The sequence below is a fragment of the Protopterus annectens genome, chromosome 10.part0, assembly GCF_019279795.1.
Source record: "Protopterus annectens isolate FY-2018-M chromosome 10.part0, PAN1.0, whole genome shotgun sequence".
Classification (NCBI taxonomy): Eukaryota; Metazoa; Chordata; order Ceratodontiformes; family Protopteridae; genus Protopterus; species Protopterus annectens.
This window is the reverse complement of record NC_056744.1, coordinates 1,283,226,959-1,283,249,918: the sequence shown is the minus strand read 5'-3', so window position 1 is coordinate 1,283,249,918 and position 22,960 is coordinate 1,283,226,959.

The following is a 22,960-nucleotide window of genomic DNA, read 5'->3' as shown; positions in this document are numbered from 1 at the left end:
CCAGCATACATATTCCAGATTACCAAAACTTAATGCATGGCTTGGCAGTTGTCAAAATACTTACTTTACTTTGCATTTGTTGACTGGGATGGTCCAACTGGATACATGTCCATTTTCAGGGGAGGCTCGTGGATAAAAGCTCCAAACTTACAAACAGATAAAGACAAGCAAGTTACAGTATATGCACAAACATATTGTATTAATATACAAGTTACAGTCTCACCTTTCGAGCCTATGAAGAATACAGTTTATATTCAGAAATATATACAAATATGTTACAGTTTCTCTTATCAAATCTATAGGTACAGTTATATACAGAGTATCTGCAGAGATGTTGCAGTTTCTCTTTTCAAACCTTTTAGTGTAAGAGGTAAGTTGCTGTGAATAAAAAAAATGGTTGACATAATGGGAAATGTACCCCCTACATTGTTCAAGGACTCAGCAAACATGTTGCCTTTTACTCTGTTAATGATACCTTTAGCTAAAATACTTACCTTAAACACATACCTCAATATCCTGTGGGATGGGTTTCCTCAATCAGGCTCTGGCTGTACACCAGGGCTGCCACTGTTCACATCATTACTCATAAGTGTTGTTGTCCTCCACATTCTGCAGCTTCTCTCACTATACTTATCGCCTGCTGCAGCAGCTGCAGCCTGTAGCTCACACATATGTGTATATAATAAATACCTACTATAAGTATCCTCTCTGTGCTGGCATAGTATTTCTACCCAGCATTTCCACCTCATCATATGAGAAATGGAATGGATTCTACATTGAGGTCTTATATCTCCTTCAATAGTTGCATGGGATTGCCTGATAACACTGCAAATCAGCTGTTTGTGCATCAAGTTAGCATTACTCAACCACAGATTGGTCCAGAGGCAATCACCTAATCATGAGAACAATCTTAAAAAGACAGGCTCCTAGCCAAGGAAGCCATTGTGCATGAGAGTTACTTTCTATTGTTAACTCATTGTCATAAGACATATATATTTGTATCTTTCAAAAGAGGAGTATTGTACTTCATCAGGTATGTAACCATTTTGTTTTCAACATGATGCATATGCTTTAATATACTTAGGGGGAATGGGGATTACATCAGTAAGCCTTTCTTAGAACTGCACCGGTGACATGCTATTGATCTGCAGCTATGTAACACCTACAGAGGACGTAGACTACAGCAAGGGTTTAATGCTGTCTGTTAACTAGGGGCACAGGTCTTCTGGATACTGCATTTGTTGGCAGTTGTAATACTACACAGCTATGTTTTGGTACTGAACTACAGACATCTGTTATGGGGGGGGGGGCTTTCTTCCTATGGGCCACACTACAAGTGGACTCCTGTGTTGGGTATGTGATCATATCTCAGATACTAGCACTTGCTGACCAACCAATAAATCCAAAAAAAGTGCTCAGGCTCGCTGGTAGTAAACGGAGGAATTTATTAACACCAAAATCCACAAAATAAAGTGCTCAAATGATAGAGCCGTACAAAATGTAACATGAACGCTCTTCTAAATCCACCAAATGCTGCGTTTTCATCAGTATGACTTCATCAGACACTCTACCTTCATGATACACTTGTTTAAATACTAAACAATTTAATTAAGCACATTTCACTGGTTCTCCAAACCATATCAATTAATTCAAACACACCAATCAAGTTCCTACATTCATTAATATTAATTTCCCTCATTAAATATGCTTTATTCCACTAAATAAAAACTCTTTGTATATTTAAAAATCTGTTAAATATGTATTTAAAAATGCAACTTTGAATGTTTATATAAATACTATTAAAAATTTTTTTACATATAAATATAATTACACATAATAATTAAATATAAACAATGCATATTATAAAATCCTCAGATAGTTGTTTTCATGAATTTTGTGATAGAACATATAAAGTTAATTTCATATTGGTACACTGCCTCCTAGTGCCCAACTTCATGAACAGCTCTATAATTTATTAGCCCTCAATTTAAGTAATGGAGTTATAGTTAAATAATCATTAATCCCAGGGCTAGTATTGGAATCCAAGTATACCTGCCACCATAACTCCTTATTTTCTAGGATGTCCTCCCATGGACCACCCCTTGTGTCTGGTATTACTTGGTCCAACACAAAAAACTCATACTTTGCATTTGGGCATGTAATACTGTGTTTGTAAAGTGCATTAGTGCTTTTATTCTTCAGAATGTCATAATAATGTTCGTATATTCTACGTTTCAAACATCTCTCAGTTTTACCTACGTAGAATGATTGACATGTCTGACAAATTGCTATATACACTATTCCTCTACTTTCACAGTTATAATATGTCCTACTTTTAATCATTTTCTTTCTACTGTCCAAATATATTTCTGCCTTGTTCATGACATATGGGCATTGTTGGCATCTTCCACATTTATATGTCCCACACCTCCTAATGTTCTTATCCCCCTTCCTTTCTTTTCTTCTTTCTAATATTTTACCAATATTTGGTGGGTTCTTATACACCATCTTGGGTTTCATCTTTATTTCTTCAATATCTGTTAGGGTACTAAATTTATTCCACTCCTTTGTAAAGTCCTTAAATTTCCTATTGAAACTGTTGTATTCTACAACCAGACTTCTTCTATAGTCATCTTGGTTTATTTGCTTTGTGTCCGTTACTGGGGTACATCTTACGTCTACATTTTGTTTGTCACCCTTACCTATTATAGGTTCAAACCTGCCCCCTCTACCTTCCTCGACTTCACTTTTTAACTTATTAATAAATTCATCTCGGTATCCTCTCTTTAAACATATTATGTAAGATCCTGCATTCTTCCTGGTAATCATTATTGTTTGATGTCATTCGGGAGCCCCTAACAAACTGCCCCTTGACAATATTCCTCTTACTGTTTAGGGGATGTGCACTATCATAATGTAAGAAAGAGTTCACATCGTCTCCTTTCTATAAACTCTGCTCTCAAATTTACCAGCCCTTTTATATATTTCTATATCTAAATACTTTAGGGACTCAGTACTGACAGAATATGTGAACTTCAAATATTTAGTTGTTTGGTTAATATAATTCATGAATTCCATGAATTTTCATCACTTCCTATCCAAAAATAACAATATCGTCGAAATCTGTGATATAAAGTCCAGAATTCTTTATATGCACTTGTTGTAATATATTGCTCTTCCCATTTTGCAAGTACTATGTTAGCATCATTGGGGACACAGCCCCCATGGACACCCCTTCTTTTGCTTATAATATTCACTATTGAACATTATAAAACTGTATTTTAAGATAGTGTCCATCAATATTACGCTTGCTATTTTATCATTCTGGCTTAATGTACCATCCTCGAACACAGATTCCTCGAAGGAATTCATACCCTCCAAATGTGGTATACACCCAAACAAGTCTATTACATCTATAGTGACAAACTTTATATCCTCTCTATACATATCCTGTTTTAATTCCCAAAACTCCCAGGAATCCTTCAAGATTACTTTATTATTAACAAATATGTTTAGTCTTGAAGTCTACATATTTAGCTAGGGGGGCTGTTTTTGAACCTTCAGCCGATACTATTGGCCTCAGTGGTGGATTTCCCATATCCTTGTGAATTTTAGGAATTCCGAATATGGTAGCTACCTTGGGTTTCTTTACTTCTAAATACTTAAATGTTTTTTCATCAATTACTTTTTCCACCACGAGGTCCTGTATAATAGTATCGATTCTATGATAGGCCACATGAAGTTCATTTAACGACACTTCTGTATATTTTTCTTCATCCCTTATATTTATATGTAAAAAATTTTTTAATAGTATTTATATAAACATTCAAAGTTGCATTTTTAAATACATATTTTAACAGATTTTTAAATATACAAAGAGTTTTTATTTAGTGGAATAAAGCATATTTAATGAGGGAAATTAATGAATGTAGGAACTTGATTGGTGTGTTTGAATTAATTGATATGGTTTGGAGAACCAGTGAAATGTGCTTAATTAAATTGTTTAGTATTTAAACAAGTGTATCATGAAGGTAGAGTGTCTGATGAAGTCATACTGACGAAAACGCAGCATTTGGTGGATTTAGAAGAGCGTTCATGTTACATTTTGTACGGCTCTATCATTTGAGCACTTTATTTTGTGGATTTTGGTGTTAATAAATTCCTCCGTTTACTACCAGCGAGCCTGAGCACTTTTTTTGGATTTATGTGATCATATGTGACTATCTGTCATGGCACAAGCAGGTGTAGTTCATTATTGCCACTATCCTAGTTGCCTCCCCACTCTTTGCTTGATAGCCACACTGTTGCATATGAGATGTGTAATCAAGTGGGGAATACTGATAGCCTTCCTTAATTGCTGTATCCGTACATACTGTACACCCACGTATGTGATCCTGACATGTCTTCTCATTATTTTGCATTTCAGGTGATAACATACATCCCAGTTTTTATCCACCTTTCACTGAGGTGGAAAATGACCACATAACTGAGTCATTACAACAACACTACCAAGACCTGCTGTCCCGAGGGAAGGCAAATAGACAGGAGCAACAAGCCTTGGGGGATGAACTGGTACACAACATAAATGCTGTAGGGCATCAGAATTACACATATGAGCAGGTGTGACACTGTGTCACAGACATGACCCACTTGGCACACAGAAGGGCAGCAGACATGTCCAGGGATCATCAGGTCACTGGTGGTGGGCCTGTAGCGGAATAACCTCTGACAGCCACTGAGGAATTCCTGATGAACCTTGCAACACAGGACAGCTCCCAGGCTTCCATCACACCATATGTTGTGGATGTGGGTGCTATCATTTACACCCAAGAAGAGCATCCTGGCATGTTTAGTTGAATCAGCGTGAGAAAACTGTAGCATGTAATGTGCTAGGCTGTACATAGTTTTACTTGGATGTCAGGTATTTTATGGGGTGGGGTGTAATAGGTTATTTGCAGTTTTAAGCTCATGCAGAGATTGTGACCCACATACCTGTTATCATATCAGCTACTGTAACTGGGGGATATTTGGACATACAACTAGTGTTGTACTGCAACATGTGGTGCTGTTTCCATTACCTCTTCCTCAATTGTTTTCCAGGACCATCAGGAATAGGAAGAGGCCATGCCCCTGCTGCTGGTAAGCACAAAACATTTTTGTCACAGATGTAGATTTACTTCAAGGTATCAGCTAAAGTGTCATCCCAGGCCTGCTGGCTGGATACATGTACTGTCTGCATGACTGAAAAAAGTGGAGATATGTTCTGACTGTACACACTGTGGTCATAACTAGGCATTGTAGGCGTGACCACAGTGATTGATTTTACAGTGTTGACAGGACTTATCAGATGGCCATACTTGTACGCTGGTCAGAGATCTGCAGAATGTCAGCAGTGTACATAATTTATGTATTGCTCATGAGACTCCGGTTTAAAGAGCTGTTACTCTGAAATATTAACAAATGTGGGTTAGAAATTAATTACCTCAGGTCATACTATCTCAGACTGTGGGTTGTACAACTATGTAATAGTCACATCAGTGTATACAGCTTAACATACTGTATATTGAAACATAGTACTGCACAGCATAGTAGGGCAGGTATTAATGTGATGCTTTCCCCTTTATATCACAGGTGACCTATGAGGTTACTCATTGTTCCCTTCACAACCTGAATTCAGTATCTCTTCAGACCATTATGATGATGATGGTAACCAAAGAGGGGCACAGCTGGGGGTTGCAGGGGCTGAATCTGTCACAGAGGCTTACATTTCTCATTCGTCCTCATTATCACTATACACAGTCAGTATGCTGACTCATACCCAGTCCACTGAAGCCACCTATTGCAGGTGTCTCATGACATATCACACTATGTTTAGGGCTATCATGGAGGCACAGGCATGTTCTGAAAGGGGCTCCAGATAAATGCTCAGGGTTATGGATGCAGCACAGTCTGACATCTGTGACTGCCTCTACCATGTTGTTGATACCCTGGATCAGTTGATGCAATGGAAAGATGGTCTGAGACAGATCACACACTATCTGCCTTGGAACCCACTCTGTGATGGAACTTCTGGCTAGAGTTGAGCATCAGAGTCGTGGACGTATGTCAGCAACTACATCCGTTGAGAGTCCATGTGGCCATGCACAATCACAGTCTCATAGTGGCAGTACATGCAGTGCTTCAGAGAGGAGTATTCTGTCCACACCAAGACGTAGCAGACCATGGTTTTGTGGTCCTTTGGAGGACATCGTCCCAGCAGACAGCAGTAGGGGTGGAGATGATGAACTTTCATCTCTACCATGCATGGCTCAAAGCTGTCCAACATACATTCATGTAGTAATAGCACTGAGATTGACTGTGTTCATGCAGACACTCAGATACCACTGTCACACGCAAATCACCTACAGACACACACACTTGAATTTACACGGTCCTTCTTGCCTGCTCCCCTTTCTGCTTCACACACATGCCTGCCAACCTATTGGGTCAGCCTAGACGTCCTGCACCCCCCATACAACATCCTGTGCAAGTGATGATACCTGTGCCACATCCCTGTCATCATTGTCATTGATGCAGGAAAATGAAGCTACTTGTTTTATGCGCAGGGTGACTATCTAAATTAATATGTATAAGTTTCATTCATTGTTGCCTTTGCCATGCTTTTTGTTCATTGGTTCATAGGTGTGTACTAGGCTAATGGCCGTGGGGCCTTTACAAGCCTAGCCATAGGATTACCCTGGCATAGTGCCACCCGCTCTTAGTTCCCAGTGCCTCTGTCAAGTAGAGCCACTGGAGTTATCCACGGAGTGAATTTTTTGTTTCCCATTCACTCGTCAAGATTTCTCTTGAAAAGGGTCAGCAAGGTGCTCTGCCTGACATGTATGGGAAGTCTGTTCCATAGCATGGGCAGTCTCTGGGTTATGAACCTGTCAGTCCAGCATGTTCTGTTAATTGTGGTAATGAGGTTGAGGTCTCTGGAGCGTGTGGTATGGAAGGATTGGGATTTCTTTAGATGTAGCATTTCTAGCAGAGGTGGGTCAGACATGGCTTTGTAAGTCAAGTAGAGATCACCTCTAAGTAGGCTGTATGAGACAGAGAATAGTTGGAGTTTTTAGAGTCTGTCCATATAGGACAAGTGTTTAAGGCCTAGGATCCTCTTTGTGAGGTACTTTTGTGGCCTCTCCAGTGTCTAGTGAGGTACATGCCAAATGGGGCATTGTACTCAATTGGTCTAATGAGGGAACAGTAGTGGGAGACCATGACCTCTTTCTTGCTGGATGCAAAACCCTTAGTAATGAGATGTGCCACATAGAAGGACTTTCTGACCACAGTGGCAATGTGGTGATCAAAAGAGCGGTTGCGGTCAACCTGTGTTCCCAGATCTCTTATAACACCTTCTGTGTTCAGCGGACTACTATCAATGTGGTAATTCGTGGGAACCAGGTTTTTCCCAAAGGGGATGATGACACATTTTTTGGCAATGAGCTTAAGGCCATGGTTCTGACACCAGTTTTTGGTCTCAGTGTGGCCATTCTGTAGGATGTCAACATCACTTGGGGAGTTAATAATAGCTCCCAACTTGCAATCATCTGCAAACTTTGTCAGCCAGAGTCCCTTTGTGTTGGCCTGGACTTCAGAGAAGTAGATACCAAACAGGAGAGGACCCAGGACCAAACCCTGTGGGACTCCACTCATGACTAGTCGGCAGTCTGACTTGGAGTCAGCTACTTTCACACTGTGGGTTCTGTCTGTGAGCCAGTTTGCAACCCACCTAGTGACATAGAGGTTGATGAGTTTTTCTATGATTCCTGAATGGGGAATGGTATCAAAAGCCTTGACAAGATCAAGGTAGGCTGCATGAACCACCTTGCCTTCATCAACAGCTCTGGTGACTGACTCAATGAAGTCGACCAAGTTGAGCAGGCATGATCTACCTTTCACAAAACCAAACTGTGTGAGATCCAGAGTTTGGAGATTCCCTATATCCTTGTTTATTAAGTCCATGATGATGTGTTCCATACCTTTGCATATCAGACTCATCAGGCTAATGGGGCGATAGTTCCCAGGGTCTGTAATCGCTCCTCCTTTATGTAGAGGGATGACTGTAGCAGTGTGCCATTCAGTAGGGACAAAGCCTGAGGTGAGGCTGTGATTGAATAGGGTACACATGTGAGGTGCCAGTTCACTCTGTAGTTCATGTAGAACACAACCAGGGATATTGTCAGGTCCCATAGAAGCTGTATTCTTGGCCTTGGACAGTGGTGTTTTAACCTGTGCAGCAGTAATACTGGCTGCCTGGCAATCAACTTTTATTGTGATTGGTCTTTTGGGGGTGGAGAGTGGTAAAGTTGGCACTGAATCTGTCTGCCAGTATACTGGCAATATCTGTTGGCTCAGTATAGGAGGTACCATTGTGCAGTAGCTCAGAGCAAATCTGGGTATTGCCATGGAGATTCTTTACATAACTATAGAAGGCCTTGTGGTTGTCTTTACTATCTGCTGCAATTTTGTTTTCATAACAAGCTTTAGAGGATTTGATGAGGGATCTCAACTTTTTGTTGAGGCTGATAAGGGAGTTTTTTTCAATCTTGTGACTTCACCTTATTCCACACCAGTTTCCTCCTTCTGTTGTAGAGCTTGTTTATGGCAGGGGGCCACCAGATTGTCTTCCTTTTTTTGGAGGAGAGTGTCTTGGTTCTATTGGGTATGGCGAGATCCATGCATTTGTGTACGTGTTTGTATAGTGCATTGGTGTATGATTCTGCGGTCATGCAACTATTCTTTATTTGCATGGGTGCCATCAAGGTAGCCACCTCTGGTTTTAGGAGCCCAAAGTTAGCTTTGGAGAAGTTTTTTATAGTGGTTACCTTTGCAGGGAGGGTGGGAGGGATGTGGATTTCCAAGGTGATTAGTTTGTGGTCGGATCTAATCAGGGAGGAGCTGACTATTGGTGTAGAGCAACGGTTGCCCATGTCAGTAATAACCAGGTTAAGGATGTTGCTACCTCTAGTGGGGGTAAGAACGAGCTGGTCCAGGGCACTGGAGTTAATGAACCTCCAGGAAACATTGGGCAAGTGTATTGGTACATGAGTAGTTTACCCAGTTAATGGAGGTGTAGTTGAAGTCGGCTTGTAATAATGTGTTAGGTTGGACTCTAATATTCTCCAGGGTGCTTAGGAACATGGATTGTGAGTCTTCGGACATGGTTGGGGACCTATAGCAGGCTACAACCTGAATCGCTGTCTTACCCAATGTTAGCTACACCTGAAGTATCTCTGATGGGTTATGATAGGCTACCAGTCTGGAGGCGTGTGCATCTTTTATGAATATGGAAACACCACCACCTTTGGAGCTTCGGTCCAAGTTATGGGGCCAAAAGGTGTGTAATGAGTTATAGCCTGGTAGTGCAGGGGTGCTTTCTGCTGCCTTGAACCAGGTCTCTGTTAGAGCACAAATGTCGATGTTCTCCATTTTAAGGAGTGCTTCGAGTGAGTGCATTTTGAGATTTAGACTTCTAGCATTGAGCAGCATGACCCACAGATTGCATTGTTTGTAGCTGTTGTGGTGGTAATTTGGTCTTTGGAACACCGCCTAAAAAAGGCAGTATAGGGGTGGCAAGAGCCTTGGCCAGTATCTGGAAGCCCAGGGGTGACAGATGCAGGCCATCTCTGACAAAGCTTCGAGGTCTGTCAATCATGTCATCCCAGGCAGACAGATACTCGATCCCCTTAGAATGACACCAAAAATTTAGCCAGTTGTTGAAATCAATCATTTTCTGCTTGCATTGTGGTATCATTCTGGGTGATGGTAGGATTCTGCTCAGGGCTAGGGTCATACCCACCTGGGCTACATAATCTGAGACCTCCTTCATGTCTCTTTACATGTAGTCCAGGGAGGTACATCTCAGGTCATTCACACCTACATATACAATGACAGATTCATATTTTTAACTGTTATGGGACCTGAGTGCATGCGTTATGTGATGGATCCTGGCACCTGACAGGCAGCTGACTGTTACTTTCCCCTTATTCAACCTAGTGAGTGGGACATCAGTATGCCTCACTATCGAGTTACCTATGACTAGTGTGTTGGGCATGCTGTTTTACCTTAGGGACTTTGGTTGAGTGGCACACTGTTTAGGAGAGTTATGTGTCTCGTGATTAGTGCTGTGTTGTGGTGGTTGACTGTGTTTCTGCCTTGGAGGTCTCTGCTGCTTGGATAGATTTTTATTGGGAGCCCTCCATGAAGGTAGGTGTGTGGTTTGTGTTTTTATGTGAAGGCAGTGCTGGTGTGTGTTCTGGAGGGCTATATGTTCCATGTGGTGTGGTGCAAGTGTTGACCTTCTCCTCTTGACCAGCTATTCTGGTCTTGGCTGGAGTGTGCCTGGCTTTCAATTTGGATATATAAGTGCATCTTTAGCAAGTCTGAGTTTTGGAAGGTAAGAGGAGAGGGTTGTCAGTGTACATGAAGCAGCTGCTACATTGCCTCAGGATGCCCAAGTTCACCAGGATAATAGGAGAAAGCACAGAGAACTGACCTTTAGACATGCCTGGAGGGGTGGGCATTGATAATAAATACTGGATCTGTTTCCTTGTAGAAAGTTTAGTGCTGGTGGCACTTTTGTGTGCTACAATAATTGCTACAAGAAGTCTGGTAAAGTGCTAGACTAACAAGTTAATATAAATGCAGGAGAGGAGAGAACTAGTAGATCTACTGGAAAATTTGAAAAGCAGACTCTGGTACTGCTCAGAAGCTTACAAACAGTCCTGGATATAGTAAGTCTGTATCTGGACTAGACTAGTTACAGGAAAGGCAGGAAACAAGCAGAAACACGGGCTTTTAAACCGAAAAGTTGAGCGAGATGGAAAAACTGTCCAAATGGCCAATAAACTACAATTTCTGGGCCAGAAACCACTCTTCTTGTGGTAGATAGGCTACCTAGTGCTTACCACTCCCACTGATAAGCTAGAAGGCTTCCATCCAACACAGAAAGGCTTGGGGTGACTCAGAAGCTTACAAACAGTCTTGGACACAGCAAATCTGTTCCTGGACTAGAGTAGTTACAGGAAAGGGGGAGAACAAGCACAACACATGCTTGTAAGCCATAAAGTGGAAAGAGATGGAAGAAGCTGCCCAAAAGGCCAATAAACCACAATATCTGGGCCAGAAACCACTCCTCTTGTGATAGATAGGCTATCTAGTGCTTACCACTCCTGCTGATAATCTAGAAGCCTTCCCTCCAACACAGAAAGGCTTGGGGGGCTCAGGAGCTTACAAACAGTCCTGGATACAGCAAATCTGGATCTGGACTAGACTAGTTACAGGAAAAGGGGGAAACAAGTGCAAATGCAGGCTTTTAAATCATGAAGTTGAGAGAGATGGAAAAACTGCCCAAACGGCCAATAAATACAATTTCTGGGCCAGAAACTACTCTTTATGTGGTATATAGGTTACCTAGTGCTTACCACTCCCACTGATAAGCTAGAAGGCTTCCCTCCAACACAGAAAGGCTTGGGAGATCAGGAGCTTAGAAACAGTCCTGGATACAGCAAATCTGTATCTGGACTAGACTAGTTACAGGAAAGAAGCTTAGAATTTTTTAGTGGAAAAGGAGAAAGCTGGAGCAGAAGATAATTCAAGGTTAAGTATCTAAGTAGGCTAGCTTTCTCAAATGTTCTCTCTTTATTAGGTAGAATGAACTAATGACACTAGAGTGGGAGGAGTGTCCTAGATCAAATATACAGTATGGGTGGGCAACTGTAAAGCCACCAAGTATAAGAACAAAATACAACAATAGGGAGGGGACGTAAGAAACTATTACAGCTACTAGCTGTAGCCACTAAATGAAAATTTTAAACAGATAAAGGAGCAAGGAGACTCTAGAGAATGCTTTTAACTGCAAACAAATCAGTTATATGATACCTGACTAGAACACAGAAACCTCAAAAAGGAATGCATAGAAAAGCACAGATAAAGCACTCACAAACAGAAAATACAACTCTCAGTATGAAAAAGCAATTTAGAGTTAAGTAATTCAGTAAACATGCAATTAGAGTAATGAAACAGTATCTAGCAATGAAAAATACAGTTAAAACAGTATAAAACAGTACATTAATGCAGTGAAACAGTAAAAAAAACTTTATAACAGTGCAAAATGTAGTTGATTAACTGTATAGCACAATTATAAGCATTACAGAAGTGCAATTTAATGAAATAAGTCTAAGAAATAACTTATTCTGCGCTTGGCATCTTAAGAATTTTCTGCTTAGTCCCAGTGATGAATCACCATCCACAGCCTGGTAAATACAAGCACAGCCTTTTGCATAAACAGGGTTTGTATACCAGAAAGGATGGAAGAATCAAGAAGCTTGAATTACTACTCATTCCTACTAGTTCCTGCTGTTACCCAGTCACTCGTGCTACAGAAGGTCAGGAAACCCTGTTACTCTCAATAATAATGAAAGACAGCACACTATCAGCAGAAAATGACTGCCAGAAACGCAGGAAACCCAACAAACAAAACTACCTGGACTGGACAACAGGCTCTATCAAGATTATCAAGATTATGCTACCTGAGTAGAACACAGAAACCTCACAATAAATGTACTGGTCAGTCACACAGTTTGACTGCTGACATTTGTAATGTGTAAACCACATTATGCTGTGTATGTTATGTTGGATGCTGTTGTGATGGCTGTGCAGTCACACAATGAAAGATTTCTCATGGCACTGTTTACATTTCACTTTCAGGATTATGTAGGACACACCTATGGGTTCACATGTGCAATAAACCTATGAACGTAGGAGCACAGGATGGAATAACAGCACAGATTAAACTTGTCATCAGAAAGGTAAAACAGTACAGTTGCATGGCTCCGTGGGTTAATATGTGTATTATAGGCTAAAAGAAAAGGACATCTTTCATCCTAGCCATGCATCCCTAAACTCTGACAAGGTGTGACACCCTTGATAAGTATAAGCAGGATTTTGGGAGCTGACACATGGACAAGCCGGGGCATGTGAGGTGACCCATCCACAGTTTTCCTGTGGCCATTACAGACATTTGTCCTAAAGCAGTTGTAATTGTCATATTCCTCATTCTTTTGTGTAACTTGTACATGGTTTACATTAGGGTGGAACTGTGCTTCACATGCATTGGGAGCCTGTTACATATTGGGTGTAGTGTCTTGGTTACATACCTGTCTGTCCAGCATTTATTGTTTATACCACAGTCAAGGTGTAGGTAAGGTAATTATTGTGCTAGTCTTTTCTTGGATATGCAGGAGATACACAATGGGGTCGGACACCTCCCTACATGGCAGGCATACACCACCCCTCCAAAGCATGTTGGATACAGAATATACAGTTATGGGCTTGACGAGGTCTGCATAGGACATGTTATGTACACTGTGTATCAGTTTACCCTGGAACCTCTGTGGATGTGATATTTGTCAGATATGCCTGGTGACTTACATAGCAAAGGTGGCATTGCACTCAATGGTAGGTGTGATGAATGCCAAATACAGTGGAACAATGAATGTCTTGGATTTACATGCCACACCTTTGTTTATAGTTGCGTAACATAGAATGCATCCCCAAATATTACCAACCCGTATCATTATCTATGTGTCCATAAGTCCCTGACTACTGGATCAACTGTTGTAGGTGTGCAGTCAATACATTAGATACCAGAGGTGGGTGACCTTCCAAGGGATATTATTGTGCATTCCTTGGCATTTAGTGTTAGTCCACAGCTCTGACAACAACTGAATGTCTGTGTCAACCATCCTAGATAACTGCTGAGTCAGTGTAGGATTAAATGACAGCTCCTAATTTGCAATCTTCTGCAAATTTAGTCAGTCAGAGGCCAATGACAGTGGTCATGACTGTGGAGAAGTAAATGCCTCGAAGGAGCACATCCTACCCCACCCAAACCCACATCACACATACCTACATATGAAGAGGTCTTTAGCAGACACATAAGTAAACAGAGACACCTCAGAAACCCAAACATAAGCTCGCTACACATAATCATAGTTTTGCAGAACAAAGTACACATAATAGCTTAAACACCACTATCTTACCAATGAAACACCTAAGGCGAAACACAAAATCAAACATAGTCCTCATAGGTGATTACATAATGAGACACATTGATGTGACTCTCACCAGGCTACATAAGCGAAAGGTCACTGTCCGCTTTCTGTGAGGTGCCAGGATATGCCATATCACACATGCAGTCAAGTCTGTCACCATCAGGTACTGTTATGACTACTTAATAGTTCCTGTTGGTGTGTACAACTTGAGACATACCACTCTAGACTGTATAAAGAGACATGACTGAGCTGTTGGTCTATGTGTCTCAGGCAGGTATGCCCTTGGCCTTGATCTGCATTTTCCCATAATCTAGGATGATGCCTCCATACAAATAGACATCAATAATTGCCTTAGTGTGTGGTGTCAGTGTAAGGGGATCCACTATATGTCAGCCTGGGATTAGCTGCTCAACAGACCTCAATGCTTTATAGAGATGGTCTTCATCTGTCACGCCTGGGATTTTGGCAACTGGCCAACGCTGTTGTCACCCCCATACAGTGCCTTCTAGGTGGTGTCACAAGGAAACACTTTTCAATGAGAAAACACCATCTACAATCAACATCACAGTTATGTTGCTAAATGCTAGGAATGTCATCACTAAACTCCCCTTAGTGGAAGCTGTCCCCACCTTGGAAGATGCAGACATTTGTGCAGTCACAGACACCTGGATCAAGGCTGTGGAGAGCACCACAGCCATACCAGGCTACACCACCTTCTGCACATCCGGACCTCAAACTTGGTGTGCAAAGTAATGGAGGTGGTGTATCCATATTCATTAAGGCTAGATACACATTCATATTGGTTAGACAGTATGATTCCCCGGAGAAACTGCAGTCGACTTCCTTAACTACAATGCCCTGGACTAGTGGGTTAACATCCACACAAGGGGAGACAACATATAGGATTGGGTGCTTACCAATATGGGAGACCACTGAACATCCCCCAATGTGAGGTCTTCCCTGGAGAGATCTGTCTGTAAATTGGTGTCATTCAAATTATCACACCTGACACCCACCCTTGCAGCATATAAAGTAATAAAGTTCAACAAAGCAGATTATAACCCACTATGGAATTATATAATTAGCTTGACTGCAGCACTCCCTCAGATGGAACAGGCAACTATGTCGAGCTCTATAGCAATGCTTCATACAACCACCTGTACAACTGCATTAACTCACCTGTACCTGACAGGAGCAAAACAAGCTCATCATGGCACAGAAAACCTGTCTGGTGTACAACTGCCATTAGCAGGCTTTACAATAAGAGGTATACATTAGTGTCTTACATTAGGAGGGAGGGAGCCCCTCTAAAATGGTGACACTCCCTCCTCAGCTTAAACAAGCACATAAGTGTGGTTTTGAAGTCCTGCAAAACAAAGTATGAAGCTAAATTAGCCTCCTCCACAAAGGATAACCACAAGGCATTGTGCAGTTACATGTGTAATGTAAAAGGAAATTCCCACATTGTTGCCAAACTCGTACTTAATGATACTACATATGATGAGCCTATAGACGTAGCTATCCTTTAGCAGACAGGTACTGTGACAACTGCACTCCCCTGCCCCACCTCACATAAACTATGACATCACTACAACCTGTCCCATACCTTGCATCTCTAAAGAGCAAGTACTAAATGGCCTCTCTATGGTGACAAACACAGCATCTGTTGCACCTGCTAACATCCCAAGCTGTGTCCTACATGGAATCCAACATGGATTGCCAACACCATTGGAAACTCTTTGCAGTCATAGTGTAACCATCAGCTGCATCTCAGCTGACTGGAAATCGGCCACTGTTATGCCCTTGCACAGAGGTGGTGTGTCCACTGACCCTGGGAAATATAGACTTATTAGCCTGACAAGCCATATCTGTAAGGCCATTGGGCAACTCATCATGGAGTGTATCAACAAAGATATAAGCAATCTAAAAACACTTGACCCTACACTGTTTGGATTTGTGATAGGGAGATCATGCCTGCTAAACCTGGTGGACATGTATGAGGCAGTCATCAATGACCTGAATGAGGGGATATCTGTGCATTCAACCACCTGGACTTAGCCACGTTTTGTAACACTATCCCCACTCAGGTATCATTGACAAACACACCCAACAAGCCATCAACAGTAATATCATTAAAGGAGTCACTAACTGGCTCACTGATAGCACTCATATAGTCAGAATAGCAGTATCCACCCCTGGTAGCAGAGCTGTAACCACTGGTGTTCTACAGGGTTCAGTCCTGGGTCCTCTAAGATTTGGAATCCATGTAACCAACATACAAACATAAACTAAATGTGTTTGGCTGACAAGATTTGCTGATGCCTGCAAACTGGGAGCAGTTATAGACTCTCCACATTAAGTCAACATCCTACAAGAGGATCATGTAGGACCAAATGATTGTTGACACAATCATAGTGTTAAACTCCATGCAAATATATTCCTTTCAGTACCACCAATGCCCCTGCTACATAACACACCAATAGCGACACCATAAGTACATACTCAGGGGTAACATACCTGGGCACACAGGTTTACACCTACCTTACCTTAGATCACCATCTCTCCATAGTGGTAAGAAGGGCATTACATCTTGTTATGTCATAACTGAGAGTACTGTCTCCTGAATATGAATTAGTTACAACCACCACATACTCTTCCCTCATCAGGCCAATATGTGAGTGCAATAGTCATTTTGTTATGTATGTTTCCAAGCACCAATGGCAATTGCAGAGATGACAAAGGTTCCTTTAAAGGGAAATTCAAGTCTTCAGCATCTGTCCTATGGGGATCATCTGAAATCACTGTAACTTTAGTCTGTGTCGTACAGACTACTCAGAGGTGATCTTTGCCTTGCATACAAGGCAATCTGTGACCCTGCTTTATTGATAATGCTGCATATCCGTAAGTGAAATGGTACATGGATTATTTGCTTTAAAGACCTTAACCTGGTATGTGACATCAATAAAACATGCTGGAGGGAGAAATATGTCTACCAGGGTTTAACAAACCTTTGCAATGTACTCCAACTTAATGTCAAACAGCGCACCTCATTGGTCTTCTTTAGATGCAATCTGTACGATTGGATGGGTGACCATAAGTTGCTACGTTTGTAGCTACATGGCTTACAAATAGGACATGGCAAGTATCATACAGCAACTGGACAGGCAAAATCCTTGGTTACAGTCAGAGTGTCCCACAGGGCTCTGTCCTAGGCCCTTACTTATTTAGATTGTATCTTTCAGACCTAACTTTTTCATCTGAGGTGTTCTAAAGTCTATATGCAAGCGACCTAAAATTGGGTAAACTGATTACATGTGTTACAGATAAGGCATGCCTGCAAAATAACTTGACTAAATTAACCACTTGTGTACAGAAGAATAATATGCTGATAAATACATAAAAAACTAAGCATATAAGATTTGGTAGGCATAAATTGAAAGGTGAATATTTAATACAGCACATAGTGATTGAAACTGTAGACTCATTTAAGGACCTGGGTATATGGGTAGATTTGGCTATGAGTTTTTCTAATCATATCAACCAATTAGTTAATGATAGTTATAGAACTATAGGTTGTATAAAAATATTTATGTCTAGAAAATCAAAAATAATGAGGTCATTTTTCATTAGTTACATTACACCCAAACTTGAGTATGGAATAACAATATGGAAACCCTATAAGAAAAACAGCATGAGTAAACTGGAAAGAGTACAATGGAAATATACCAAGGGTAGCCATGGATGTGAAAATTTAAGTTATTATGAAAGACTAAACTATCTGAAGTTGTACAGTGTCTCTTACAGATATCTAAGAGGAGATCTTATTCAGACATATATGGCATTTAGTGACAACTACCTATGTAGTAGATTCTATAGGAATGAGAAGTGTACTAATTTGTTCTCTGATAGAGTAGCTGACGCATGGAACCGACTACCAAATTACATTAAAGCAAGTACTAGTATAGATATTTTTAAGAACAACCAGGCTACTTATTATGGGAACAAGTGTTTTGGTATATTGGAAAGCTGGAAGGGCATTAATGCCCATGCTTGAAATATTTGTATGCATGTATGTATGTATAAGTTCACCATGTGGGTTCTGCCTGTGGTCCCCTTGGACAGGGGCAATAGGTGCTGATCATGTAAATAAGGTTAAGAACTTGGCTAGGATTATAAGGGCCCTAGGGCCATTAGCCTATGAAACTCCAGTGATCCTATGATCCCATAGGCTGATGTAAAATGCTCTGACTGACATCCACACAGACTAACTTGGCTACAGTGAGAATAGTGTCATTACCAATTAATGTTTACAGGATGCTGGAAAGCACATACAGTTCAAGTTGTCTACAATGAGAGTAGAACCCTTATCTATCAAGTCTTACACACTACACATCACACTGTGTAACACATGTGCCACACCTCAAGTCTAACATTGACATTTGTTTAGGTACACTTATGCTAGATGAAATAAGCAGGCCTTGTGGAGGAGAGGAATTTTGAGGTCTGTGTCACCCGCTATGGCCAAAACAGTGTAAAACCCTGCTTCTTTCTAAGTAAGTGTGGTAACCATATTTGTTTTGCAGGGAAATGTATATACATACACAAACACAGCAAATGGACCGGATTGAGATTAGAACCCCTACCTATATAGTCTTACACACTACAAATCACAGCACTTAACACACTGACATTAAGGTGGATGCTGGTAGTCATGCTAGATGACATCTGCAGGCCTTGTGTAAGACAGGTGTTTGGAGGCCTGAGTCAACTGCAAGGGCCAACAAGTGCATATCCATTGCAGTGTGCAAGTCAGTGGGGGACCCAAACTTGTTTTGTAGGGGGATGCACACACACACACACACACACACACACACACACACACACACACACACACACACACACACACACACACACACACACACACACACAGTAAGTGGGCTGCAGTGAAATTAGAACTCCTACCTTTCTAGTATTACACACTACAGATCACAATACTTAATGCATGTGTCATGGCTTAAATTTCCTTTGTAAATAACTACAGGTGAACTATCTGTAGAGGACATACACAAGGCCTGTGCTGGACAGCATGTGTGGCCTGCAGAGTGACATTGCTTCTTACTGCCATCTGCATTTAGTAGCTTAACAGTCAGATAACTGCTTTTTATCCTAGCTATGTGCCAACAGTAGCCATTTTGGCTATATGTGTCTGTTTGCATTTGGATGGGCAAGCCTGTGGCCAAAAACAATTTGTCCTCAATGTGTGAGTACACAACATTACACATTATGGAACTTGATCACTTGTTGGTGTAGGTATGATGACATCCATCAGGCACAAGTGCTGTTAGTAAGTGCACTATCTACTGTTGAGCCCTTGCATCTGGTCCTTTGATCATCATCATATATGTGTCATAGTACAGCTGAAATCACCACAATATGGGTATGTAGGGCAATGAAGACATACACACACATATATACATTTATATATATTTATGTATATAGCAGGCATATACACATATAGGTTTGTGTGTATCTGATATATAATGTGTTATCTACATATATGGGGAGAGACAGAGGTGTATGTATCTATGCATATACCTAATATATATATATATATATATATATATATATATATATATATATATATATATGTGTGTGTGTGTGTGTGTGTGTGTGTGTGTGTGTGTGTGTGTGTGTGTGCATACATATAGAGATAGATATACCTAAATATATAAATATATAGGGAAATAAGTATAGTGAGAGACGTATGTATATATATATATATATATATATATATATATATATATATATATATATGTATATATATATATATATATATATATATATATATATATATATATATAGGGACACTTTATAATCTCGAAATTCTGAAATACCAAATTTCAGAATCCCGAGATCATAAAGCCGAAAGTTCTAAATATCAAAACCACAGAAGCATGAATTTCAAAATCCAGACGTTCAGAGATATTGAAGTAGCGCTTCTGGTGTTGCGGTGTTTGAATGGAAGTTCAGGTAAGTATGTATGTTTAAGGCTGTTCGTTAGGGGCTTTAGTGTGTGCGTCAATGGGTGTTGTGACTGTGATGTGTGTGTGCAAGGGGAATGTAGGTGTGTGCTGGTGTTTTTGTGTGTTTGCCTGTGTAGTGCGACCTTGGAGTTATTATATTTAAGTAGGGGGGTTGTGGAGGTGCAGCCCCCCACATGGGGGAATGCAGGGGAGCTTGCCCCCTGCTTGTATGTAGTGTAGGTTTGTGTGTTTGTGCGTTGGGGGAAGGTGTGCATTTGTGTATGTGTGTGGTGTCTGGTTAGTGTAGGATTTGTGATTTCAAAATTTGTGCTTTTGGGATTTTGGTATTTAGAGCTTTCGGCTTTATGGTCTCGAAATTCTGAGATTTGGTATTTCAGGATTTCAGGGTTATAAAGTGAATCTATATATATATATATATATATATATATATATATATATATATATATATATATATATATATATATATATATATATTATAATATATAAAAGTTATTTTTTGTGAGGAGCAACAGATTTGCGCTCAGCTTAACTGAGTGTATGAGCATGCCCAGTGGGAGTTTTGGCTGGCTTAAAAACTGACTCCAGCCCACACCTAGTTGACCTCCAGTCCAGGATTTTGTGTATTACACAATATGAAATCTGGCCCTGTTTCTGCACTGCCACACTTCACTCACATTGGCTAAGATTTTGTAAAGTTGTCTTACGTAACTAATATGTGGCAGAGGTTAACAAAGTACAGCACAAATGGACTGACAGGCTGTAGAACACAAATTATTAATCCTCACATCCAAAACAAATGAATACTTTTAGATAAGTACCATGAACTCCATCGCACAAGGTGATTGCCTTAGTCCATTAAGCCTCAGAAGCTGCTTGACAGAAGGGGGGATTTCATTACACAATCACCTACATAAATAAATACACTGGTTATTCCTCTGTTATGTAAAACATACAATGTATGATCAATTTCTATAGTACTGTCCTGTGACTGAGTGAAATGCTCATATAGCATTGATGAGTTGCTGTTAAAGCAATTACAATGGAACACTGCTGTGTTTGGGGTGGGGAGCAGCACCACATGTTCTGCTGGGATAAATGACAGTCTGAGTATTATTTAACCCGACTGTCTAACATCTCCCTTGCATGATGTACCAGTAATCTGTTGTAGTAAGACCACATGAATATTCCATTCATGAGGCCTACTGAATAGAAATGTAAACTTTTTAGTGGAATGGGTATCTGTAGTCCCATGTCAATGTAATTTCTGTCCAACTAGCCCATTGTAGTTAGTTGCATAATGTACCATACATACACTGACATATCATAATAATCCAGTTGACTACTGTATAGGTTACGGACTTACCCTGCAAATGCAGCATTTGACACAACTGTAGATCAGGGCTGATTCTGTCTGATGCAAGTAGTGCACAGCCAATACATATAGGATGTGTGAGTTGCCTGACATCAATTTTAATATCTGTAAGTGACCAAAACCAAACACAGAAGCAGATGTTGGTAAAACGAAACAAGAACAACCAAACCAACACCGGGTAAAGACAAATGCCAATAGATATCCAAAGAAGTACGAAAATAAGTACAAATAAAAACTCAGGTTTATTGTATCCAGTAAACGCAAGTGGAACACAATGACACTCGTTTTCGTTACAGAAAGTAACTTCATCAGACAACATAACTAGTTGAATTACCTCCTTATATATTGATGTCAATTAAAAGTGCTTGTTAAAACAATTGAATCTTAAAAAAACATGATGAATGAACATGTTTGTTAAAATATAATAAAATATCTGTAAGTGAGTAGAAGAAAGGTGTTCATCCCCAGGTCCCTAGGTTGAAAATGAATGTGCTATGCGTTCTCTCTCTTAGCCAAAGCCAGGGCATACTGGGTACCCCTATGTCTGCCTACAGGGATATCAGCAAGGGGGTTCCTCCTCCAAGTCTTCTGTTACTGTGGCTGTGGTGACCTAGGTGCTAGTGGCAGGCTGCATATCTCTTCCCTTTGCTGATCCTGCTGCAGCTGTTTCCACAGGATCAGATTGTGTAGCATAGTGCATACTGTGAATATTGTGCACATGTGGCTGGAATATACTGCAGGACTCCACCAGATATATTGAGGTACTGGAACAGTGACTTCAGAAGCCCAAACACATGCGCTATGATGTTTCTAGTTTGTGCATGTGCCTCATTATGGGTGCGTGTGCATTTCTGATGAGTGTCATCCTCCCTGATTCCAGGGCATAGCCAGCAACCCCCAGTAAATGGCCCTGTGGGATGTCCCCTCTAGCAAACATCTTGTACAGCTGTGATGTGTGCCTGATGTGTGCCAGATATGTGAGTCATGGCAACTGCCAGGGTTTCCAGCATACACATTCAGGATAATCCCCTGGGCATTGTACATGACCTGGCAGTTGATGGAGTGGTACCCCTTGCGGTTATCATAGATTGCACCCTTCTCACCAGGTGGTACCTTGATGTGTACACGAGTGCAATGTATGCCACCGAGTACTTCAGGTTAGTGTGCTACACAGTAGAAGTGTGGCATATTGCTGGTCCTTGCCTCAGGGGAAAGGGTGAAAGATATGTGCTCAATGGCATGTGGAAGCACAACATCCAGGAACTGGTGGAGTACCCTGGAAGCAGATGCCTGTGAGACCCCCATCATGTCCCCAGTTGGTCTTTGAAAGGTACTTGTAGCTAGTATCCTAAGGGCTACACATACCTTTGTTTCCACTGGACGGGTTACCCTCTGTTGGCTCTGGGTCTGAGATGGAGTTGGCAGAGCTCAGTGAGTTTTTGTAGTAT